The sequence below is a fragment of the Sciurus vulgaris genome (assembly GCF_902686455.1).
Source record: "Sciurus vulgaris genome assembly, chromosome: 13".
Classification (NCBI taxonomy): domain Eukaryota; kingdom Metazoa; phylum Chordata; class Mammalia; order Rodentia; family Sciuridae; genus Sciurus; species Sciurus vulgaris.
In genome coordinates, this window is record NC_136474.1 from 29,280,610 (window position 1) to 29,294,329 (window position 13,720).

General features: G+C 39.7%; 1 long non-coding RNA gene across 2 annotated transcripts; it reads right to left on the minus strand.

Annotated features, from left to right (window-relative positions):
• Window positions 1-332: 332 nt before the first annotated feature.
• Window positions 333-13,446, minus strand: LOC306643309. 2 transcript variants are annotated; one of them, XR_013758885.1, is made up of 4 exons: window positions 13,241-13,446; window positions 1,272-1,496; window positions 1,051-1,134; window positions 333-932 (listed from the first exon to the last, which is right to left on the minus strand). It is a non-coding gene; the product is annotated as an uncharacterized lncRNA (long non-coding RNA). The 2 variants fall into 2 exon arrangements; XR_013758886.1 differs by having other exon boundaries at window positions 1,272-1,558.
• Between the last annotated feature and the right edge of the window lie 274 nt (window positions 13,447-13,720).

Below are 13,720 nucleotides of genomic sequence, written 5' to 3' on the forward strand. Positions count from 1 at the left end.
TTCATTCTTGGACCGAACCAATCATTTGAGGGTAGAACAGAAGTTAGGAGGTGAACAAAATGGCCAGGTGTTCATGGGAACATTGGGAAGTCAGTGACTAGCACCTCAACCTCTCCAGAAACCTCTAGAACTGCACCGTAACAGAGCCCAGAGGCATCATATCTGCCCTTCTTGATCCTTTGTGTCACTGAGCAGTAGAATGTGCTGCATGCTACCTGGGGACCTGCTCCCAGTACAGCAGAGCAGCTGTTCCTGTGGTCCAGAACAGGAACAGGTCCTGCGTCTGTCAGGGCTACATGTATGCAAACCAAAACAGACATGTGCACCCTCCATCAAAATAAACCTCAAACATTTAATGCTTTCCTTTAAAAACGAAGAAGAAAAAAGAATTCAGGACTCTGCACTTCCTGCTCAATGAGACCTTTAACATCACGTTAGGATCTTAAGAGCGCAAAGCTGGATGGATGGTTTTTGGTAAGTGACACAACAAGTCCCACAATGTGTACCCTGGGACTCTGGTTTAGAGGACATAACAGGGGTTTTAGAAGGTGACACCGTGTCATCAAATGTGTGCAGTCGTGCTGGCTAACAGGATAAATGCCACGGGTCCGCTGAGAGCGTCTGACTTCTAGTCTCATCAACGGCTGTGGGAGACACTGCCTGCGTGACCTCAGGAAACCCCTGGGAATGAAGGCTGAGCTTTCTTCTTATTTGCAAGCCTTATGTTGCAGGCTGTTCAGATGATACAGCGGAACCCAACACGCCGACGTGCATGTCCTCATGTGCTTAGAAGATTCCAGTGTTACATAAACATGCACCAAGTGCTTCCTGTCACAGAACAAGGTTTCTGCATGAGGGGTTTGTTTCTCTTTCTGAGCCAGGAATTGAACTTAAAAAGGTTTTCCATGAAATTGTGTGTCCACTTGTGCTTTCTGTGAGAGAAAGAGGAAGGTCAGTGAGTCATAAGAAGTGTCAGGACTTCTGTCAGGTGGGGCAGATTCACCCCTGAAAACTGAGCCCTACTAGGTCAGTAGTATATTTTTCTCTTACCAGAGTCTCTATTTTAGGTTTGTCCTGTTTTCATTTCTTGGCAGCCTGTTTCATTAGGAATATTCGTAGTAATCTGTTGAGTACCTAAGAAAATCAACCACGGATTACTTTGAACATTCTCAAAGATCTGGTGATAATGCATTTATTCAAAATGATAAGCGATGCATTGTTAACCAAGGACATTATTATAATCACATGCAATAAAAACCAAGTTATCTTACATGTATGTGTTTGGATGTTTAGAGTCTCCTGATGTCCTTCTGGTATTTCCTGTTCCTTTTTGTGTCGGGAGTTTCCAAGCTTTAATGGCTCAGGTGAGCAAGGAGACAGAGGGGCCTCCAAAGGGTGCAATTTCATGAGGATTGTCCAGGAGCACAGAAAAATAGGCACCGTGGTGGGTGTGCACAATCCAAATAAAGTCCGAAGTAAACAGGAATCAAAGATGCCTTGGAAGAAGAAGGAATCCTGTTTCCCACTGAGGTTGTTCGCTGACCTCTAAAAGTAGCACCTAAGAGCACATGAGCCACGTGTTTGTAACTAACATCTTGTGACCTATGAAGGTGCTTGTGTTGCTGAATACTTGAAGGTGCTTCTCAGCTCTCAGCCCAAGATACTATTTTAAGAAAAAGCTAACTGATCTTATTGCTTTTCTCTGAAGGGCCTGTGGTGGGATTTCCAGGTAACACACATGTGATGCTAGGTCTCCATCTTGCTAGTGTTGATCTAAATCCTCACCTAAGGGTTCCTTTGGGATAAACATTGAAAATGTTGCTTTCTTTCTCATGCTTAGGGAGAGTGCAGTGACTGCTATTTAGGGACGAGATACATATTCAAGGTTGCACTGTGCTAAGACCTCGTAGAGCCAGGACTTACCAGTGATTCAAACAATTAGGCTACAGAATGTCTCTCTCTGGACATTCACTCTCAGAGAAATGTAGCCTTGATGGAAATAGCTAGCAGGCAAGAGATCAATGTTTTCAAGCAGACAAGGACTTAGAATATATTTAGGTTTCAGCTATGCCTTGCTCAGGAAATTTCTCAGTTACAGTGGACCAGAGGGGGAATATGGCACCAGGAGGGCCAGGTATGGAGAGTCAGCAAGAATTCAGTGCTGAGATGTGTGGCCAGAACCATGACCCCTGAGCTCATCCTCTTTTCCCTCCCCATCGGGGGAATCTGCAGGGACAGAAAACACTGATAGTAGTCACGTCCACGAACCATAGTCTGTAACCTGGATTTCCTAAGGTGGCTGTCATTTCATTGCAATGCTTTTCCTCACTGATTTCCCCTTGTTTTTACAAGTTTCAAAGAGGATTCTGCAATCAGAATCCAACTGATAGTCTGCACAGAATCCCATCCTATTCTAGTATTTTATACTAGACAAAATTTCTTGAATGATGCCTATCTAGTTACCTTGAGTCCTAGAGACAAATTAGGTATTAAGTGTCACCATATAGACAAAGGTAACCAGTACTGGATAACTTCAGGGTAGTGCTGCTGGGTTGTGCCTATGTATCCTAGATTGAATATTATATCCACCTTCAACTGTCTTCTAATTTTGTGCATTTAAGCCCAATCCCAAAGTAATTATATTTGAAAATAGGGCCTCTATGGAAGTAATTTCAGCTGAATGAGGTCCTAAGGGTGGGTCCCTGATTTAATAGTATGAGTGGGTGTCCTTATAAAAGACAACAGAGATATCTCTCTCTCTCTCTCCCTCCCTCCTTCCCTCTCTCTCTTTCTAACTCTTGCTCCCTGTCTATCTCTGTCTCTCCCCCGCCCCCAACACACTGAAGATGTTACATGAGCACCCCGTGAGATGGAAGCTGCCTGCAAGTGAAAGAGGAGCCCAAATAATGAAACCTAATTTGCCAGCACCTTGATCTTGGGCTGATTGGCCTTCAAAACTGAGATTAATTTTCTGTCGTTGAAGCCATTCAGTCTGTGGTATTTTGTTTCAACAGCTCAAGCAGACTGCAGCACTGATGATAATTATATTAACTCTAGTAAGAGATTTGCCATTTAATGATGACTTGCTATGTGCCTGGTGTTGCTAGTAACTTCTAACTTTCATTGGTTTCTCCTTTGATGGTGGGTGCTTTTCCTTCTGTGTTCTTGCTGTGTCAGTCTGTAATGAGCAAGGAATCCTGTGCATGACTATGGGACATGTGCCGTGCCTAGAGGGGCTGATGTGACATCACTCTGTTGAAGCCAAGACAGAAATCTGGGTGGCAGCCTCAGTTTAATATATTTTTAATTCCCTTTGGATTTGTATAAATTTGGCAGGTTTTCTTTCTCTTTCTTTCTAGCATTTTGAGGCATGTGACAATCCTTTGGGTAAAAGTTGATCATGTAACTCTCCTGGGATCATGTGTCTAACCATGTTGTCTTTGGAACAAGGTGTCCCAGTAGGACGTTGTGTAATAAGTCTCCTTATCCACAGGAGTTGTGGGACAGGACAATGGAGGTCTCATCTGCAGACCTTACATGCTGTGATTCTCTTCTCCTAAACCATTTCACTCAACTGAGTCTATAGGATCCTAGAAGATTCTGCCTTGAGTAGGTGATGCCTCACCCACTAACCACCTTTGCCCACCTGAATGGGGAGTTGAGAGATAGTGGGAGCAGGATTCTGCCACATAGGCCTTGGGACAGGTGCCCAGACAGAAACAGAACTTCCAGGATGGGATCAGAGATGAGGAAAAGAGAGATGGGGGCCAGTCCAAACAGCTTCTTTCAGCAGGATTTGGCCTTTTCCATATGACAGCCTCATGCACGGAACTGAATTTCCCCTGCTGGATCCCTCACTTCCTCTCTCTTTATTTCCTACAGTTACAGCTCATATCAGCGATTGAACACACTGCATAGACTGTGTATACTGCTATTGACCTGAGGACAGAGGAGGGAGCTAGAGCTTCCATATTGGCTCTGGGAATTTCTTACCCGTAAAAGGTGCCAAGCTAGCTTTACCTGTTGCCAAGATAAAAGGTCAGATCAGAAAAACAGCACACACTGGCATTCTAAGTTCAAGGCCTCTTTTTCAGTCCAGACAAGAAAGCAGAGTACACATGGTCCTCGCTGTGTGAAGTGTACCCCCAACCCCAGGACCAGATGGGCTTATTTTGCATGTCCTTGTGGCTGGCCTTTTAGGATCACACTTTCCAGGCAACATGCTGTAGAAGTCACATCTTTACACAAAATGCAAACCTGTGGCCATTAGGATTTAGGTGGTTCTCCTGGGGGAAACAACACCTTCAGGAATTCCCAGGTGTGAACTGAGTTTCAAAGCAGATTCAATTCGCAGGAGGGAGCGCTTAATCTTCAAGCACAGGCTGCTAATTTCCCCTTTCTTTTCTGAACACAGTCTGAGTGAAGGCATGATTGTTTGGAAGAAACCAGGGCAGGAAGGTCAACATTACCTCATTTTAGACGCCAAGTTTGAGAGCCAAGATCCCAACCTGACATGATTCTAACACCCCACTCCTATTGGGCTTCCACTCCTGGATCTGTGACTCATCTGGCTACTCACTTGGACCCCCAAGCAATCGCACAGGGACCTTTTCTTCTCTTATTTGCACTTCTAACAGCCCTGAATAGGATCGAGAATGTAAGAAAAAGAAAGGACACCAAAATTCATTCATGACAAATTTCAATTGTCAGTGGTAACTTTAGGATCTAAAGACATGTCTTTCCTCCCTCTGTGCCAACCATCGTTTTTCCTTGTAAGTCTATACCCTGACTTCCTGCCTTGCCTGCCCCCACTCCTTCCTTCTCGGAGCATGACTTCCTGCCATTGCTCAACACCCTGTGTTTGTTGCCTTCACCCCCCACTCCCAGGAAAGAGTCCTTTCATTAAGGGCTCTTTATTTGAACTCTCTGGGGTGAATTCCATGTCCTGCCAGGACCCTGACCTGCAGTCTGTTCATAAACAGTTAGGTGGATGTGGCTACCACATATTTTGCTAATTAAAATATTTAAGATTATGTCCATATAGATGCACTCAGTGTTTATGACATTCTAGGAATGCTGGGAAACAGGACAGGGATGGAGGAACCACCTGACAGCCTACCTCTGCACTGCTCTCCCCAGAGCTGTGCTGCTGCTGGCTGCATTCATTGACCATTTCCTGGCTTCTCTGGAACTGCCTCTCTCTTTCTCCATCAGTTTCCGCATCTGTGCTCCCTACACAGGATCCTCCAGTGCTGTTAGGTTTATGGGTCAGCTGGAAGGCTCCCTTTGCTGAAAGGCACATATCTGCTTTGTGACATTCTAAACCAGCTCACTTTCCACAGATTGGATGTGACTTAAAATGAACATTCACTTGAGAGGTACATCCGGGTTTCAAATGAGACTGAGAAGATGATTAATGTGAGATGCCTTGACACTGGAAAAAAGGGAGAAAACAAAACATTTCTGACTTCCAGAGATTAAAATATAAGGAAACAACTTAGGAGAAGAGAGACTCCAGCAATTGAGCTTTGCTGAAGACCAGGTCAGATGTGCGGGGTGGAGGGTGTGACCGCACGTGACACCTGGTTGGGTACAGACAAAGATTCTCCCGGTTCCTTTTAGTCCTCCGTGTGACTTGGTCCAAACATGGGTTTCCATCTCAGCCCTGGCAGAGTCCTTTCAGTAAGAACCCTGCTAAGTCAGTTTAAGCAGAACCCTCTATCCTCAAATATCAGATTCCCCTTCATATCTGAGCTCGTTCTTTATCTTCCCCCTGCCCTGGGTGATTGCCCTGACCAGTCTACAGCAAGGAGCCTGTTAGGTGCTGTTAGCTGAACTTCCTCCTTACCCCCACGCCTCCTCTTAGTCGTTTTCTATTCACTGACCCCACCTCACTCTGCTCTCTGCTACACATTCCAACTTTTCCTCATTGTAGTCAGAGTTGAGCCCCAAATCTCTCTTCCACTGCAAGACCCCATTACAATAATGTCCTGGTACCAGAATATTTTTTTTCTTCAACAGTTGTCCATTAGTCCAGAAGCTGCATGGAGCTATAGGGAAACCAAAATTCTATGTAGCTTTTATGGTTTGGATGTGATGTGTCCCCCAAAAGCTCATGTGTGAGATAATGCAAGAAGGCTTAGAGGAGAAATGACTGGGTTGTGAGAGCCTTAACCCAATCAGTGAATGAATCCCCATTGGGATTAATAAGTGGTAACTGAAGGCAGGTAGGGTGTGGCTGGAGGAGGTGGCCATTGGGATGTGTCTTTGGGGTATACATTTTTTGACTCTCGCTCTCTCTCTTTCTCTCTCTCTCTGCTTTCTGATTATCATGTGAGCAGATTCCCTCCACCACACTCTTCTACCATGATGTTTAGTCTCACCTCCAGCCCTGGGAAATGGAGCCCACTGATTTTGGACTGAGACTTCTGAAAATGTGAGCCCCCAAATAAACTTTTCCTCCTCTAAAATTGTTCTTGTCAGATTTTTTAGTCATAGCAGTGAAAAAGCTGACTAAAGCAGTATTCTTATTGCAACTACATGCCGTGCAAGGTCTGGCCAGCCATGTCCTTTGGCAGTATTGAGTATCCCCAAATTTATGTACTGCATCAAGGGACTGAGTTTCAAATTTGATTAATGAGTTAGTTAATGTGTACATATCATGGTGCTATTTTTGAATACTATTTCTGTTAGCAATGGGCAATTAATTGACCAAGTTATATTTGTAGGTTTAAATAGTCATTATAATTACAGTGACTCATCGAGAAGACAATGTGATAGCAGAATTCATTAAAAATGCTCTGGAGTGAAAATATTGTTAATTATCTTAATCAGGTGATGAAAGTTAACATTCTCAGGATGTCATATGGATATTGTGATCCATATGTGATCCTGTGATGAAATGGAGAAAAGTACCCCCTCTTCCAAAAACACAGTTCAGTTATGAGAGAAATATCAGACAAACCTATGCCTTCTCAAAATATATGCCTTCTCAAAACTGTTTAGCTCATGAAGAGCAAAGCTAAGGACCCCACCACAGACTGAAGAGACTTGGGAGACATGACAGACAGCTGTATGACATGGTAGCCCAACTCAGATCCTCGAACAGATAAAGTACATTAATGAAAAAACATTACTTTCCTATGTTCAAATGTGAATGCATGACCAGTGTAACTCCACATCATGTCCAACCACAAGAATGGGAAGTTATACTCCACATATGTATAATATGTCAAAATACATTCTACTATCATCTGTAACTAAAAGGAACAATAAAAAATTTTTTAAAATAGCATTTTCTGATTCAAATGTCTGGTACAGCATGATGGAGCCTAAAAATCTTCACTCCATTGTAACAAGTGATGAGCAGAGCAAGCTGAGAAATAGCTCTTCTTTAGATACATGAGTAAAATGAAGTCACAAGATAAACTCCAGAATTGGAGCGACAACCTATGGGAGCAGAAACCTCCAAGCATCAGCCTCTGCAGGAAGCACTGTCGGTGAAAAAGTCTGAACTGCAGTGGGTGAATTGCTGGAGGCTCCGTGTGAACAAGTCTGAGAGCTGAAACCTCCAGGGGAACCCAGTTATGAGGTGTGTGTGGGAGGCACTTCTGGTAGTTCTACCTGTAGGAATTCAACCAAGTTCTTAGAGAAAATAACAGAGGAAAATCCCCTTGTGATTGCAGCAAGGAAAGAAGAAAAGGAACAATTTTGAAAAATGCTGGAGCACTCTGCTCTGCTGAACAAGGCCTACCTTCAGAAGAAACCAGCCAGAGCTTGAACTATTGAGGATCAGCAGAGCTGTTGAGGGAAATACTCAACTCCAATCTCTTTCAACCATTTTATCCCACCTAAGAGAGAACGACGGGGAAGCACCTTGAAGTTCACAGGCCAGGGGCACAGGCTTACCAAAAGATGCAGATGGTTTGTAGGACTAGAGGAGGCTTCCATTCCTCTCATAATTTAACACCAAATCCCCTATTTACTATGTTTCCTTTTACCCAGTACATTTTGTCTACTTTTTAACAGCAACAAAAAATTACAAGGCTGACTAAAAGGCAAAACACAGTTTGGGAAGACTGAATAAGTACCAAATTCAAAGTCAGGTATGCCTGAATGTGAGAATAATCAGACAAGAAATCGAAAAAGAAACTATGATTAATATGCTGTAGACTCTAATGGAAAAAAAAAATAAGGCAATACGCAAAAACAGAAGGATAATACAAGCAGGGAGATAAAAATTCTAGGGAAAAACAAAAAAGCTAGAGATCAAAAACACCAACGAAAATGAAGAACATGTTTTTATGTCATTATGCTGTTTTGATTGCTATATATTGTGGGATATTTTGAAGTCAATTAGTGTGATTCCTCTAGGTTTGTTCTTTCAGTTCAAGCTGTTTCAGCTCTTTGTGCTTTCATATGAATTTTAGGATTCTTTTTTTTTTTTTTTCTGATTCTGTGAGGAATGTCATTGGTGTGTGGGTGGGGGTTATATTGAATTTGTAAATTACTTTGGGCAGTATGGACATTTTAGCAATGTTAATTATTATAATCCATATTATTGGAGTACTTTCCTTTTTTGTGTGTGTATCCAGTTTAATTTTTTCATCAGGGTTTTTTTTTTTTTTTTCTTTGTTTGTTTAAGTTTCATTATAGAGGTCTTTTGCTTCCTTGGTTAAATTTTTTTCTTCTTTGTGTATGTGTCTATATGTGTATTTGTAACTATAGAAAATTAGATTGCTTTCATGATTTCTTTTCTAATGACATTTTGGTTGGTGTATAAAATGGTACTGAGTTTCATATGTGGATTTCTTTGTCCTAAAACTTTATTGAGTTCATTTATCAGTTCTGGTAGTATTTTGATGGAATAAGTTTAAGTTTTCTTATATACTGAATCTTCTGTAAATAGTAATTTGATTTCTCTCTCCTTGTTTGGCTTCCATTTATTTCTTTCTCTGACCCAATTTTTCTGGATAAAGCTTCCAATAGCATTTTGAATAAAAATGGTGACAGTGGACATCCTTCTCATTTTCCAGATCTTAGAGGAAACACTTTTGGTTTTTCCTCATTCAGTATGATTTGGGCTGTGGATTTGTTATATACGCCCTTTATTATGTTGAGGTATGTATATCATTTCTATATTTAATTTGTTCAGAGTTCTTAACATCAGATGATATTTAATTTTATGAAGTGAGTTCTCTTCATATTTTGAGATAATTATGTGATTTTTGTCCTTAATTTTGTTGGTGTGATGCATTACATATATGCACAGACCAATGGAACACATGTGAGTGCCCAGAAATAACCCATGCATTTGTCGCCAGCGGATTCTGAACAAAAACATACACTGGAGAAAAGACAACCTCTTCTCTAAATGATGCTGAGAAACTGGACATTCACATGCAGAAGATTGAAACTTGACCCCTGTCACCCTGCACAAAAACCAGTTCAATATGGATCAAAGACCTCAATGCAAAACCTGAAACTCTGAAACTATCAGAGGAAAGCAGAAAATACTTCAAGACCTTGATACAAGTAATGACTTTCTGCATAAGACCCCAAAATACAGGAAACACAAGCAAAAATAGACAAATGCAATAATAAGAAACTAAAAAGCAAAGGAAACAATCAATAGAGTAAAAAGTCAACCTAAAGAATAGGAAAAATATTTGCAAACTATTAATACCTAGGATACATAAGGGGTTTAACATCTCAATAACAAAACTCCAGATAATTGAAAATGGGGAAAAGGGATGAATACACACATTCCAAAAGAGCCAGCAAAGTTTTGAAAAAATACCCAACCTTTCACTAGAGAAATGCGAATCAAAACTATGAAGAGATATGAGCTCACTTCATTTAGTATGCCTAGTATCAAAAAGACAAATAACAGATGCTAGTGAGGATATGAGAAAAGAGGGACTCTTAGACATTTGTTGATGGAATGTAAGTAGTACAGCCATGGTGGAGAACACTTTGGAGTCTCCTTGAAAACTCGAATTAGATCTCTGGGTGTATATTCAAAGGAAAGGAAATCAGCATATCACAGAGACACCAGCACACCCATGTTTATTGCTGCATGGTACACTGTAGCCAAGATATAGAATTAACCTAGAGGTCCAAAAGCAGATGAATGGATAAAGAAATTCCTTTATTTATATTTATAGGCATGAATATTATTTGGTCATAAAATGATTCTATATTTTTTGCAGCAAAATGGATGGAACTGAGAGATACTATGTTAAGTGAAAAACATCAGGTTCAGAAAAACAAATACTGCATGGTCTCACTCATATTTGAAAACTTAAAATAGTCAATCTGAATGTAGAAAAACAAAGACTAGAGGCTGAGAAGGGAGGGGTGGATGGAGAGAAGGAGGTTGGATAATGAGTGCCAAAGCACATTTAGATAAAATAACTATTGTTCTACAGCAGAGTAGAACGACGATAGTCCATAATAACCTACTATATATTTAGGAATCTCTGAAAGAGAGGATTACAGTCTCCTAACACAAGGTAATGATAAGGAAACTGAAACATATATTGCCCTGATTTGATTAGTACTTATTGTATATGTTGAAATATCATACTGTACCACATACATATGTAAATCGTTGCATGTCAATCAAAGTTTTAAAAAATGTTTAAGAAGCGAAACAGACATTATTACCTCATGTACATATATGACTGCATGACTGATGTGATCTTACAATGTGTATAATCAGAAAAATGAGACATCACACTCCATTTATGTATGATCTATCAAAATGTATAAATTCATTCTACTGTCATGTACAACTAATTAGAACAAATAAACAAATTAAAAATAAAGAAGTGTTTAAGGAGATGAAAACATTAACTATCCTGACTTGATAATTATACATTTTATGCATGAATTGAGTGATTACACTCTACCCCATAAACACATACAATATAATTTTTAAAAACTTAAAAGAAAAAACAAACATTTTCTTGGTAGTACTGGAGGTTGAACCCATGGGCTTGTCCATGCTAGGAAGGTGCTTCATCGCTGAGCTACATCCCCAGTCCCTTTAACTTTTAATTTTGAGACAAGGTTTCACTAAGTTGTCCTTGCTGAACTTGTGACCCTCCTACTTTAGCCTCCTATGTAGCTGGAATTACAGGCATTCATCACCATACCTGGCATCAAAGAATATCTTTGATAGGTTCATAAGCACATTCACGTAGCTAAGGAGAGGTTCTTTAAACCTAAGGCTTGGATTATACTGATTTCTCAAACTGAAAGGCATAAAGGAAAAGACAAAACACACACTGGTAAATTTTTTTTAAAAAAATCTATAACAAAATATCCAAGAACAAGGAAACAACAATAGAAATTGTACATATATACATATGTATATACATATATATTATACATATGTAATGGAAATATCAGAAGGAGAAGAAAGGTAGTGATAGGAGCAATATTTGAAACAATTATAACTGAGAATTTCCCCAAATTAACAACAGACACCAAAAATATAGTGTCTCAGAGAACACTAAGCAGAATAAATGCAAAATAATCTACATGTAGGCAAATCATATTCAAATTTCAGAAAATGAGAAGACAGAAATTTTTTGAAAGAATCTGGGGTGGGGGATACAGGAGCTGCTCCTTACCTATAGAAGAGCTTGTAGAAGAACTGTTATCAGACTTCTCAGAAGTCATGCACGCAAAACCAGGGTGGAATGTGACATTCAGAGTGCGAGAGAGGAAAATAAAAGAGAAACAAAACTAACCACCCAGAATTTTGTACAGAGAATCATTCTCTAAAAAAAGAAGAAATCAAGATTTTCTTAAACAAACAAAGAGCGAAGGAATCTTTTGGCCTGTGGAACTGCTCTGATAGATAGGAGAAAAGAAAAATAATACAGATCAGAAACTAGCATCTACATAAAGAAAAGAAGGTCCTTGAAGAAAAACAAAGTGTGAAAATTTAAAAATCTCATTTTTCTTTTTTTTAATTGATCTAAAAGATATCAGATTATTCAAAATATTAATAGCAAAAATGTGTTTGCTTATGTATCTGTGTAGTGTGTGTGTGTCCGTGTCCACACACATAAAAGTAAGGTGAAAGTAATAATATAAGGGACGGGAGGGAGGAATTAGTGATATTTAGTGATATTTTATTGTTCAAATGTTCTTACACAACCTTTCAAGTAGTGCAGTATTATTTGAAATTAGTCTTGGAGTAGTTGTAAATGTTTCTTATTGCAAAAAGGGCAACCACTTAAGTAAATAAAGAGAAGCATGATTGACATGCTGAAAAGAAGAGACATCATACAGAGTGTTCAATTAAACCACCAAAGACAGAAAAAGTATGGAAGATAAAAATAAGAGCAAAGAACAAGGAGAACAAATAGAAAAGAGTAATGAATACACTGGGAATTAATCCAACCAAAATATTACACAACAAAAGGAGTGTGATTTATCTCAGGTGTTCAAGTTCTTTTCAATGCTCAGAAGTCAAATAATGTGATCCATCATATCACATGATCATATCAATAGATTCAGAATAAACATCTGACAAAATATAGCACTATTGATATAAAGACACTCAGTAAACAGGGAATTGGTGGTGGGGGTATTTCCTTAACTTGTTAAAGAACATTTAACAAAAATCCTATAACTACCATCCATAAGAGTGATAACCTCAAAGCTTCCTGCTAAGATCAAGAATAAGGCAAAATGTCCCCTCTCACCAGTGCTCTTTAATATCATACTACATGTCCTAGCTAATGCAGTAAGTCAAAAAGAGAAATAAAAAGTGTACAGACTGGGCATAAAAAATAAATTTTTGCTCACAGAAGACATGATCATCTATGCAGAAAATCTGAGACAGCTGACAAACTCTTAGAACTAATGACTAAACACAACAAGATATCAGGATACAAGGTTGATCTACAAAAGTCAATTGCTTTCTTATACATTAGCCATGAGTAAGTGGAGTCTGGAATTAAAAACACCTTCCTTTGATGAGTGGTACTGAAGGAATCCCATTTTCATGAACAAGAAGACGTAATAGTGTCAAGATATCAGCTCTTCCTCACTTGATCTAGATTAAAGGTAATTCCAATGAAAATTCCAGCAGGTTATTCTGTGGATATCAGCAAACAAATTCTAAAGTGTATTGGAGAGGCAAAAGACTCAGAAGCGCTAACCCAGTATCTAGGGAGAAAACAAGTTTGTCGGACTGACTCTATCTGACTTCAAGACTTACCCATAAAGTTACAGTGTCTTGGCTCAGGTTACTGTAACAAAATACTATAGACTGGGTGACTTAAACAGCAAAATATGCATTCTCCTGGTTCTGAAGGCAGGCATTTCAAGATCAGGGTGCCTGCATGGTTGAGTTTGGGTGAGGGCTTTCTTCCTGGTTGGCAGACAAACATCTCCTAGTTGCATAGAGAGCTGAGAAGGAGAAAGCAAGCTCCTTCATGTAACTTCTCATAAGGGAACTGATTTCACCATGAGGGTTCCACCCTGTGAGCTATTTACCTCCCCAAGGCACCCTCTCTAAAATTATCACATGATAGATCAGGTTTCAATATAGGAGTTTTGAAGGGACACCAAACACAAATATTCATCCACAGCATATTGGAATCAACAGTGTAGCATCAGTGAAAGAGTAGATTAGCAGGTCTGGAGCAGAATAAAGAGATAAGAAATAAAGTCACGTAAATGACACTAACTGAATTTT